The sequence below is a fragment of the Buteo buteo genome, chromosome 19 (assembly GCF_964188355.1).
Source record: "Buteo buteo chromosome 19, bButBut1.hap1.1, whole genome shotgun sequence".
NCBI classification, from domain to species: domain Eukaryota; kingdom Metazoa; phylum Chordata; class Aves; order Accipitriformes; family Accipitridae; genus Buteo; species Buteo buteo.
Genome location: NC_134189.1, coordinates 17,790,879 through 17,803,865, shown reverse-complemented (window position 1 = coordinate 17,803,865; position 12,987 = coordinate 17,790,879).

The following is a 12,987-nucleotide window of genomic DNA, read 5'->3' as shown; positions in this document are numbered from 1 at the left end:
CATCTGTATGTTTTTTCTTTGAGCTGTCATTGACGACTTCTCTGGAACTCTTTTTGCATCCTATATTTTCTGTAAAGGAAAGGACATCTTCATTCCATGGGCTAACGCCTGCAGAAGAAGACACAGGAAAGAGAAAAGCTTGGGTTTCAGTCTCTAGTCTGAGACTAATCTCCTCATTCTCCATTTCTCCCTGTGAAATCAGGAAATATTAATACTTTGTTTCCTCAACAGGTGATGTTTGTAAGCATTATAATTCCATAGTGATCATGTGCTTCCTAAATGCCTTGTAAATTAAGCAAACCATTTTTACACATGAAGTGGGCTTCTGCGCAATAGTTATTTTTGATAGGAGTCAGTGAACAATAATAATCCCCCAATTAATTCTTTCTTAGAATAACAAAGACCTTACAATTGATACTCCCAATCTCCTCATTTGTTTTCCTGTTTAAAATCTTTATCCTGTACTTCTCATTGTATTTCATAACTTCCTTAATCTAGATAGTTTTGTAACAGCTTTGCTTTCTTCAGATTTGTAATGCCACTTGTTACAGATGACCTGTGCCTCCCTAGGGACACTGAATATCACATATTTATCTTTAGTGGTAGAAAGATTAATCCTTTTGGATATTTAAGTGAAGACCAGAGGACTGCACTAGAATAATGTTCACTAGTTGATATGAAACAGATATCGGTGTATTTCTTGCATCCTGCTTTAATTTAACAGTAGGCTGTGGAGGACAAAGAACAACTTGACAGCTTCAGTTCAGAGATGAACCAGTGAGTGCTCTGGGAGGAACTAAATCTGTCTTGATTTCTGGGCTCAGACAAGTTATACTCCAATTTTGCCAGTCCTGAAGGCCAGATGACCAACTGACCAAGAACAGTTTTTCGATTTCTTTCCATCTGAAGAAGAGCAATTACCTGATAACTTCCCATGAGGAAAAGACTGATACTCAGACAGATCCCCTCTCTCATTCAGGTGGTCAAGCTCAGGTAAGCTGTGGCAAGCTTTCCTTCTTTTAAAACACCTTCTGATTAATTGTATGAGTTTTGTTAAGTTTTTTTACTGACTGGATTAAGCAAAGTTTTGTCTTGTGGAAATGGCATGAGGTCACTTGGATTATTGCTACCCACATTCTACGAGGGCACTTACTGGGTAAACAGTAAATATCAAGGTTTGGAACATTTCACCTCAAGATCAGTGGCTGGGCAGAACAAATGGACATGACAACTATAAAACAATAAACAAAGTGGATGTGACAAGGATAGTTAACCAAAGCAATGTATTAAGTCCCAAGATATATAACATATATATCTGTTCTTAATGGTATTACAGAACAAGAATAAATGTAAAGAATATATTGCAGTTTTTAATATTTGTGAAATTCTAGATAAAGAATAACATTATTTTCCCCAGCTACTTTATGCCACCCAAACCAGTCAGTGTATGACTGAAGAAGCAGATAGGAAAGTAACTTGCCAAGGGGCACCTACCAGGACTGCCAGAACCACAACTGGGTGCCAGGGACACAAACTTGCATCTGAAATTGAATGATAATAGCAATAGACCCCCCAACTGCTCAGCATTTTGCATCTCCAAAAGCACATGCAAATTGAAATTAAATACTGTGACTGATATCTAAGAGACGATGGATAATTTTCCAGTAAGCACATCTCACTGCTCAGAGGGCAAGCTGCTGACACGCCTGCATGCTGACTACGAAAAGCAGAGGAAGACCTGCAGAAGGAGAGTATTCAAGGGAAAGGTGATTTCTCCAGTGACAGGGTACAACTGCAGTAACAGCAAGAGCAGTTTGACTGCACTCTAGTTCATTGCCAGTTCTTAATCAAAGCCTTGGGGCATTATTGAAATAGGACCATTAAATAATACTAAGCAACAGTGAAGGACAACTACAATCACAAATAATTTCCTTCCAACTGTGAAGGCAATACATGTCCCTCAGGTGCCCAACATCTCACTCTTGACTAATGTGGTGGACTTATCTATGTAAATAGAGATCATATCTGGCATAGGACTACATCTGAGTGCTGCCTAGGCATTTTTAATTGGATGGCAACAGAAATCCTCTTCTCTTTTTACCACCTTGGTTGGTAGGAGGAATAGCTTGATTGTTTTGGAGACCATTTTTCTGTGGCTTACGTTTGTTTGTGTGAATATCCTGCACAGTTCTCTCCTCTGGGGTGGTATATATGTATTTTAAAACTTGTCAGTATCAGCTGAGTGAAGAAGGACTTCAGCCCAGCCCAGGTGCTTTGCATTGGACCTGAATGTGAGGGGACTGATGCCAGAGGGGCTCCCTAGTCTGTGTCAGTGGGACCCCCATCTTAGGTTGCTTCCTCAATAAAATCTCTTCCTCAGGTGGCCATTTCATAATTCAGGTGAAAAGCAGACCCTGTAGCATGTTGGATCACACAAAGGAAGACAATCTTCAGGTACGTCATTAGTCATTTACTTGTTAGGACTGAGAACTGAGCAGGAAACTGCATTACTGCCAGATGTCCTTCTTGTGCCTTTTTTCTAAACAAACAGGTCAAGATATTCTTCATTTACCAGCCAAAGAAGTTTTTCAGGGTCAGCTCAATTCAAAGAGCAGTATGGATCCCTGGTGCACTGAGATTGTGAAAACCAGCAAAGGGACAATGCATTGGCATGTTTTTCAGCTTCCCACTAACAGTTTCAGCCTTGAGCAGATTTCAGCCATCGCTTGCTGAAGGGCGAGGGTTGGGGCGGTGGAGGGAAGGACCCTCTTCCCGCAGGGCTCTCCCCTAGGCTCAGGAAGGTTTTCTCCCCATTGGGACGAGGTGATGCTGTGGCACACCTGACCATCCTGACCTGCCCCCCGTGCCCCCACCTGTTCGTAGAGCAGGCAAGCAGCAGATGTACACCCCTCCACAGGCTGCCCCCAAAACACTGCTATGGCTACGCGCAGTAAGTTCTATCTGGCCACGTGTGAGTACCCAGCAGAGCTGAGGGGGCTCCCCTACCTCCTTCCCAGCTGTGCCATAGCCAAAGGCGGCCCCAGTGCTAGCCCCAATTATCCATCTCACCATGTCAAACATTCCTCCCTAAACCACCAGCCAAGGTCTGTTTTTAATACAGCCTTACATAAGGGGAGGAAGGGGAGAGGGCAAAGAAGTAGGAGCTCATGGTGATATTTCTTGCTTAATATTATTGTGTTAATTCCTTGTTTGTCCAGCAGCTGAATCATCTGTGCCTCCTCTGGGACATGGCTCCAGCTGCTGTGAAACCCAGTGGCTAAGGCAGAGCTGATTAACTGTAGGCTTGCCTGCTGCTCAATCCAGCCAGCAAGCCATGTATGGGCCATTTCCCCAGCAAAATTTGTCTGTTTATTGAAAATCATAGATGGATTTCCTCCTGCTTACCCTTCCTCCCTCCCTGCCACAAGGAAAGCTCACATAGCCAGGATGCTCTTTGGTACTAGGGAGAGCAACAGCAGGAGCTGGCTTCTGCCTGTGCGCTGCTATAGGTGCCACAAGGGTATAGGGTAAGGGAGGAAGAGTGATAGGGCTCACACCTACAGTCTGTGAGGGCTATGTTTGAAACTGTCAGGGGAAGAGCCCCAAAGGACACCTGTTAAAATCTAGATTGCCTGGAGAGTGATAAAGCACATAGTCTCGAATGACTGATCAGTAGACAGACACAGAGGCCACAAGCAGCTGGCACTAGGACACACGGAGTTCAGTTGCTAAGTGCGGATCACTGACCAGATTGCTCAGCACTGAAAAACAAAACAAAACCTTACAGACTGCTGCTTGATGACTATTACATAGCCTCTCCTTTCTTGCATATGAGAAAAAAAATCCCTGCGTGATGCTATTGTTTTCCTTTGGCTTCTACAGCTGGTGGCATAGCAAGCTTCCTTACCAGATACAGGCTGCACATAGACAACAGTGACCTGTGCTGGTCAAACTGGAGATCAGGGATTGCTCTATTACTGGGCTATTCAAGAGGGCCAATTTTATTGCTACGGGTAGATCAGAGATTGTTTTGAAATCTAACTGACCCATTGACACAGTTGCCCAGAAGAGGGGCAACTTTTGAAATACTCAGCCTATTGGTTTTTGAGGACAGACTTGCCTGCCCAGGAGAGGTGAGGGGCAGTCTCAGATCAGAAAGGGGTTACTGTCACTTTGTGGCAGTCATTATTTTCAGCTGCCTCATCTTAATCAGACCAAACGCCAGGTCAAGAATGCAGCCAGCCACATGAGAGGACTCTGCATTCACCAAAGGCAGTTTTGTAGTTTATTATTGTACGCAAGTAATGCAGAGCCAGATCAGGGAAAACGGCACCAGTGTAGATAACAGTATAGTAAAACTGGTTGCAGTGTTTTCTCCTGAAGGCTGGTTTGGTATTGAAAAAAATCACGATTTTTTTTCATTCAAAACCATGAGTATTTTGCAAACAATTGTTCTCCTCTAAAGATTCTTCAGTTTTTCAGTTTAAAGCAATTCTGTTAACTGCTTGATTTCATCCCTTTTCTTTATTTGATTTTTTTCACATTTTCTTTTTTTCATTTTTGTACTGAAAAAGAAGGATGTAGCATATTTCTCAGTTAAAATTGTCAAATATCTCTTTTTTCTTTGTTGTTTGTTTTAAACAATGATAAAAAAATTGCAAAGAAATAAATGTGGGAACACCAAAAAAATTTCATCCAGCTCTGCTTCAGAGATACTGATTAAAACAGTGTAATAGCAAATGAGTACACTCTTTCAAAGCTGACAGAAGCCCCTTTCCAAAGTCTGGTATCTTGTTTCTTGAACTGTATAGTGACAATCTACCTTATTTGGTACAGCTGGATCCAAAAAACCCAATACTGTTCAAAGGGGAAAAGGTGAAGAATTTTTCAACGGTGGAAAAAGGTAATGGCTCATTCCTTTTAGTTACATTGGCTTATGTACAAACATATATATTACACTAAACTATTTAGTTTGTTACTAATGAACACTATAACAAATATACACCCATCCAGGAACTTCACCCAGTGGCAACAACTACTCCACAGCAATTGGTGGCATGGAGTGTGGGTCTTACTTTTTAAGGACAAAGTCTAACAGAGACTGGCTGTTGATGCTCAGCCGTTCCAGGGCGGTGCAAGCGAGTCATGTGCACAAGCACAGGGTAAAGTTAGACATTTCTAAATCTATCCACTGAAGGCAATTGTTTCATACACGTACTAGGCCAATATATTATAATGCAATTTGTACATCCAAAATACTTAACAAAAATAAATCTCTTTTTAGTATGATAGCAGAGAATAACAGTAACAGCTGCTCTTCAGGTAGGCTGGAAATGCCTGTACATGGAACCACATCTTTTTGAAATGACCAGCAAAACTGAGAAATTGGTATAGCATCAGGCCTCAGCATCCAAGGTACCATTGCTCAGCTGATGCACAGCAGCTTGTTGATCCAGGATGACCTGATTGTACATCTGAACTGTTGCATTCAAAGCCGAATCAGTGTTCAGGCTCTACTTCAAGTGCACTGAAATCACATAGCCAAGCAGCTGAAAGTCCAGCCCAACAGTAATGCTCATGACACTCATTACATCCCTAGAGGTAACAATCTGTAAGGCCTAGAACAGGCAAAAAGAAAGGTGATGTCCCTACCTCAAAAAGCTGTATGTAATTTCATGGCAAGGCAATAGGAGACCACTGAGAATAAATTACAAGAAAAAACCCATGGCTGGAAAAGAGGAATTGGGAACTAATAATTTCTATTCACATCCTTGGTGTGACTGTGATTCTTGGACATCTTAGCTTCTCTAACATACTTCTGGTTTTTTTCCAAAGGGGAACAAAATCTTAAATCATACAATTACTTGTTACTGTTTGCAAAGCACTTTTAGCTAGAGGGAAAATCTTGGCTGACACTATGGAAGCACAGAGGGACCATAACAAAGCCTACCTGACTGCTCAAGGTTCCCCTGCTGTGACACAGTCTCTGTGGATGTAGGTGGCTCTTGCTCACACCTTTGACCCCTGGCTCTGACAAAATGGCACCTGGGAACTTTCTGGAGCATTTCTGGGACATCTCGAATGCCAACTGCATTTGAGCAGTTGGTGCAGAGACCTCTGTAACACCTAAGATGCAGAACAAACCACCAACAGCTTCAGATACCAGGCAAGTATAGCAGTGGCACAGCAATATCTCAGTCCTTAAACTCAGGCTGAATGCAATCAGGCAGAGCTGGAGTCAAAAGGCAGTAATTTTTAAGTGTTGTAGTCATAGAGAGTTCTGTATTACAGGGACAGAGGAGTCCAAGTTCATCTCTACTGGATCTGTGGTAGAGGTCTTTTGTTTTTTATATGGAAGGACGGTAAATATTTTATTCACAAGACCTTTTAATGTTGCTATGGCCACAGGAAATTGAGAAGTTTAAATGGAGGCCAACAGGAAAAGCAAAATGTGACATGTTGTATTGCTTATTCAAAGCCAATGAAGATTGGGAACAACAGTTCTATACAAAAGACTGTTTATATCAACCAATGCATAATTTTATATTTCCTGCATGAGTCATTTTTTTGGTATCTTTTTGTCCTGTCTCTTTGTCACTTTCCACTGGACTGAAAAACACAAGCACCATCGTGTTAAAAATATTTTTTCCTTTTTAAGGAAATCCTAATGAATTTAGATCTCTGTAAAGCACCACTGTGGTTCACCACTAGCACATCAGCCACCAAGAGCGGAAGCTGAATGGTCATGCTAAGGAATGGGTTTATAAGTTATCTGGGGCTGTGAAAAATAAGGTACTTGCTAGCTCTGAAGAATAATTTAACTAAATACACTTGTCCTGACTTAAAGGTGCCACCTTTGGGAACTTTTCACAGTTTTACACATGGAACTGTTGAGCATCCAAAGACACCAACCTGGGTCTAGCAGGAACAGAGTGAGTTCTGCCTCTCTGAAAACCAGCCCCTGCACTGCATCAGTCTCTGTACCCACATAACTCTTGGCTTCTCCCTGAATACTGATAGCAAACAAAGCAACACCCAGGCGACTACTGTGATGCCTACCTGGTGGGGAAGGGACCTCAAGAGAGTACTTCTGACAGGCAAGCAATACATAACGGTCCAGGAAAACTATTCTTTCCCCTTTAACCACAGAGAACAGCTCTACATGAAGGTGCTACATTCACCCCCCCAAAACCCCATGGAGAATTCACGTGCTTAGGCTAATGGCTTTTTAAAAAAAATCAGGGTTCTTGCCACACAATACAATGAAAATGCATGTTTTTCTTCTTAAACACATTTTAGCTTTTGTGAGCTTGTGTGAAAAGAGCCCATTATTAAGCCTGAGTTATTTAAGCAATATTGGAAATGCCCCTGCCCTTTTGTTAATTTGCTTGGCTTGGTGCACACATGGCATTTGTTTTATATCATGTGTGGAACTTGCTTCTTTAAAAAGTCTGCAGGTTTCAAATTCCTCCACTTTTGATAGATGTACTGTATGTACTGTTAGGTTTAAAAAAAAGGTACAGGTGGCTGCTATTTTTCCCAATTCAGTCCACAAAAGCCCCTTTATTAAAAGAAGTCCTTAATGAAAAAGAAAAGTAGAGCTACTGTATGTGAGGTTGCAAAGATCTCTGGTGGAAATATTTGGTGTTTACATTTTGCTGAACTATTTATACTGTGGACACATACTACAGTAAAGGCTCTCTTTTCCCTGCATAATAGAAATCCTTGTGACTGAATTCTATATACTTAGTATGGTTTACATTTTTTTATCCAGCCTTACCACATTTTATTCCACCCTGCTTTCTTCACAACTTTGTGTGTCTTTAACAGAGCTGTATAATAGCAACACCTTCTGGAAGAAGGGAGACACTGGAGAATCATTTCTGCCTCTTGCAGCTTGTTGCACTCACCAGCCAGCATACATTACTAATAAGGCAGAAGTTCAGCATAATAATTAGGATACATCACTAACTGTATGTGCATTTATTGCTTCATTTAGCAGTAATTGAAAACTCTGTGGTTTTCTAATAACTCTTTCAGAGTCTTTTTGCTCAGAGTACTTTTAACAGTTAACATTCAGTATTTTAATTACACCGGATTTATGGGTCTAAGTCTCTGCTCTATACACCCTTTGTCTGATGATATGAAAAAGCGGACGAGCGCCCCGCTGCTCAGTGGCAGCAGCCACTTCTTCTCCCCTCAGAACAGCACAAGTTGCCAGCGTGAAGACCAGCCTTTCCAAACCCTGCTGCCTCCAGCAGAGCTCCTGAAGCCGCAGACCAGCAACCGAAGTGCAATGGCCTACATTTAACATCAGCTGAGTATCCGAGTGTCTTACAATCTTAGATAAGCACCACGGCCTTCCTAGTGTCTTTATAAACAAACCTCTGCCACTGAAGAGCCTTTAAGAGCCTTTGGCACTGGGGCTTTTAAGTTTTTGCCAAAGAGGACAGGCAACCCTCTCTGTGTGTTGCTACAAGACAGCTTTGCGAGCACAGGTAGGAAACAGCTGGTTGGTGGCAGGGGGACTCCTTTAACTGTCTTTAACTTCAACCTATGGCAATATTTTCTTTTGCAAAGTACTGCAGAGGGATACCATAGTAGTAGTAGTAATAATAACAATAATAATAATAATAATACCAGCTCTAATTAGATCTTTGAACAGAGATACAACCAATCATTTTCACACCACTGTTGTAATGTGAGTACTACTAGAGGAATAGGGAGAGAGAACTGAAATCCCTGGTGAAAGACTCTATCAAGGGACAAGAGGCAAGGAGAGGAGCAGAGGAGCTTCCACATTTAACATCTAGGCTACATACCTCAAGCATCAAATCCACTATACTTTGCTTTAACAGTACCAAACCAGTGAATGGTCATATTCTAAAACAGCAGGCATTATTCAGGAGGAGGATTATTCAGTCCTGCAACATTCAATTGCCTTGGAGGATGCAGGACTGAGAGTCCGGATGAGCCTCATAAACCTGGATGCCTTTCTTCACACAAGGCAAGTCACAGTCTGGTTCATCCTGATGGGCAACTGCATCTAGGGTGAGATCTGACAACTTCTGGTGATTTTGCAAAGTTAATACAAGATTTCCATTTGGGGAATTTTTACATTTTCATTTTCAAATGGTGTGTCTCTGAGCAAAATTTGCCTGTGTTCTTTGCTTTGACACTATGTTTCTGTACCTTCTATGCCTGGATTTTATTTTGTGGGCTATTCCTTTTCTTTCTGCACACCCTTACTTGTGTTGGCTCCAGAAGTGCCAGCTTCTGCCCACCTAATAAACAAGCCAGTGTACTGCAAAGCGTGCATGCAATGCAGCCATCATCCACAAGACACTTTAACTTTGCTTACTCCATTGTGCAAAACACCTCCGAGAAGAGGCCTTCTGAGAAATGCAGAAAGATATTTTTCCACGATGGAACCCCCCCCCCCCTGCAAGTTATGTTTAGGTGTGTCTGTGGGGGTAAAACTGTTTAGGAGAACAAGTTTGTGAATGGGCTTCATGGCTTGTCTCATTTTGGCAAAGCATTCGAGGGCTACCAGTACCCACAACTGGCTAGCAGCATGCAATACATACTCCTCCCAACTAACCACGGCGAACACAGCCTCCTCTCCCCACTCCGCACCTCTCTAAGCAACATCGTGTCTGTACCTTAAAAAGCAGGGATCTCAGGCATGATCCTGCATGAGGGCAGACTGCACAGCATTAAGAAATCCATGAGGGGGCTGCAGGCAGCTGCTCGGCGTGGCCAGGTGAGGATAGAAAACCAGGCAGTATAGAGAAGGCCATATGGCACCAGCTGTGCTCTGGCTCCCAGCAGGACAACCTCTCCTCTTATGAATGTAATTTCCACAGCATGCATGAGAGTGAATCACTATTGCAATAAGCTGTCCTGTCCTTTTCCTCACCTATACCTGTCACCTTCGGGATGCTGGGCTATCACACGAAAGAAAAAGCCAGTGCAATGAAAACTGCAAGTACTGAGCCCCACGCTGTGGAGGCGCTCCCTGCTGCTGCCAGAAAACAAGCACGAAAGTCTGTAGGGGAGCCTCTTCCCTCTCCCTTCTGCTTCATGTGAGAAATGAGTATGTCTGCTCCCCACACCTGTAAGCGCCAAGAGCCATGGGGTGATGAGGCAGCAGGACTGTGAGAAAGTTGTTGAAGCCCTTCTCTCTGGTCCTGCCAGCACAGCCTCACTCCAAATGACACAGCTCGAATGTATCGCCTGTGCTGGGGAATGGGTTAATCCCAGGATGAGGGGAGTTTGTGACAAACCACCGACTAGACTGAGAATCTCTAGTGGGATTTTAACACGTCTGGCCTAGGATCCTCAATCGCTGATAATGACAGGCATTACCTGACCCAGCCAGCAAGAGGATCGCAATAGCTGTTCTCAAGAATTTGCAAATCGTTCTCCAGTTCCTGGCTCCTTCCCTTTGACTATCTTGGCAGCCTGTTCTGGCAGCCAGACTATCTCACCTAAGACTTCTCCAGCTGGTGAAGCATCTTGGCGCTCCTGCCTCTCTATGCCCACACACTTTCATCAACTTCAGCAGTAACCCTTTTAAGTGTTATCTTGCAGGCCTAATTACTTCAAATACATTTTCTGGCTGACGGCGTTGGACAGGTGGAAATTTAGCGCCATCTATTGCTAACTAATAAAACATTGGTTTGGTAAGAATGTGAGAAGGGCCCTTTCCCGGCTGGAGCCTTGGCTGTAGAATTCCTGCAATCCAGCAGAAGCATCCCCACGGCCGCCAGAAACTCTTCGACTTTGAACTGATAGTTAAAGCCTTGCAGTTTTCTAGAAAATACATCTATAAGCCTGGGGTGTGACCCTAGCAAATTTCTTCAACCTGGAAACATTGTGAGAATCAGCTTGCTTGCAAAATTTGTAAAATTTCTTAATTAAAATTTGTCCTGAAATACTGTGGCATTGATCTCTCTCTCTCCCTGTTACCCTACTGGTATTTTGGTAACAATCCCCTAAACTGTACATCTACCACAGACAAACTAAAGCCGGTCTCTTTATTCACAGTTTGTAGGCCCAAGCTCTTGGCAACACTGGCTGTACCCCCTTTCTGACTGTGAACAAATGAAGTGAAAGAAGCGAGTAATCTCAAAAGCAAGCGGCATCCCCCTGAGCTCAGCTGCAGCCGAGGAACACCCCAAGAACCTGAGAAGGAGACTAAGTGGTCAGCATTGCTGGCTGGTGGGGAATGGACTGTTCCTGAAGAGACATTAATGAAGCTGAAAGTTATATGCTTGTCAAAGGTCTTGGGACTTTTACCTGGATGGGATTAAATAATTTACAAATGCATGTCCCTAACAGGACAAGAACCGCAAAAAATCCTATCAAGAGACAAAGGCTAGAGAGTAGGGTGTGTCAATTTCCATACGAGGAGCAGAAGCTGGGTCTTTTCACAGCCCCATATATAACATTTTAATACATCTGAAGTGATGTGTGTTAGTTGCATGACATGTTAGCACCAGATTATAATGCTCTCAATCTCTGCTTCTCGCTGTAAGCAACTACTGACATTGCCATCTTTTTCACAAAAAGGTAACAATTGTTTGTGGTGATGACAATTAAAGTCAGTAGGACAGATGAGTAGACATCTGAAAATGCTTATTAAACCAAAGTGCTGCTATACACAACCTGCAAAGACCAGAAGCATGTTGCCTAACTCTATGACATCTCCAATAGATGTGGCTGCAAAGATTCCTGAGAAAAGGAGAGGTAAGAGATGACAAAAAGATGAGCAACACTACTTCAAAGTGTCTACAGCCATAAAGTTGGGACATCTTAAAACTGCTAGAAAAAATACCTGATACAATGTAAACAGCTGTCTGTGTTTTATTGCAAGCTCCATACACCTAGTATCTTTTTTTAAAGCTTTACATGCTGTAGACAGGAAAACATTATTTTTAAACGTTATTTTTTAGCACATATGATGGAGAGGAAAGGTGGAATATGTGTGTCAGGCAGTTTAAAAACAGGAAAGCCAAGAAAGAGAGATCCAAATGTTTGGTTTATTTTGCAAAATATGCTTAGGATTTTTAAGGTTGTCTTGAAGGGTTGTAAGACCTGAATCATGATTTTGGGTTAGGCTATACTACTGATTCTAAAAAGTCAACATAAACTGTGTAGTCAGCATGCTAATGACTTCTTGCTTTTTGTAAATGAAGAAAAACTCTTTTCCTCACAAATAAACAGAAGGGTGAACAAGAAATCAAAAAAAGAATCAAATAACTCAAATTCAGTGTGTTATCCTTCAGACTCTGCCATTCTCTTAGTTTAATATACTATAGCCCAGATAATTTCTCACTGCTGCCTGGAATTTAGGAGACCACTTTCATTTCCCACTATGTGTTTAGAGAACAGAGCCTGGTTCGCATGGCCCTGCTGCTGAGCCAGTCCTGACAGCTTTGACTTTCACTCACTATTTTATCCCCATCTCCTTTCCCTGTTCCCCAGAGCCTTACATCAGCAGTGGCAGCAATCAGGTTGTCCTGCCAGCATTGCCAGGACGATAGAAGGGAAGAGTAAAACTTTATTACGGACCAGATCTGGCCCATCCACTGGCCAGCTCTAATTTAGACCAATATAAAGGACAAGGCAAGACAGACACTCAGTAGGGAAAAATTTGTCCAAATCTATTAGTAGCTGCTTCTTCTACTCAGCAAATCAGCAGTGGTGCTTAGACAGAGCCCCTAGCGGGATGAAGAGAGACTGAAGCAGAAGAGTGTGTGCCTGACAGGACACCTACACACTCACTCACCTCTGGCACACGGTATAAAGCCACTTGGCCAATCCAACAACTCTCTGGGAGACAAGCACTGAGGGTTCAGGAGCAGTAATGCTGCCCTGTGTCTGCTGAGGGCATCCTCCCACCAGGAGAATGTAACTAAACAAACTAGTGTAAAGACTGAAAAGTGAATGGCAGGCTGAAATTCAATCAGTGAAGAATTAAAA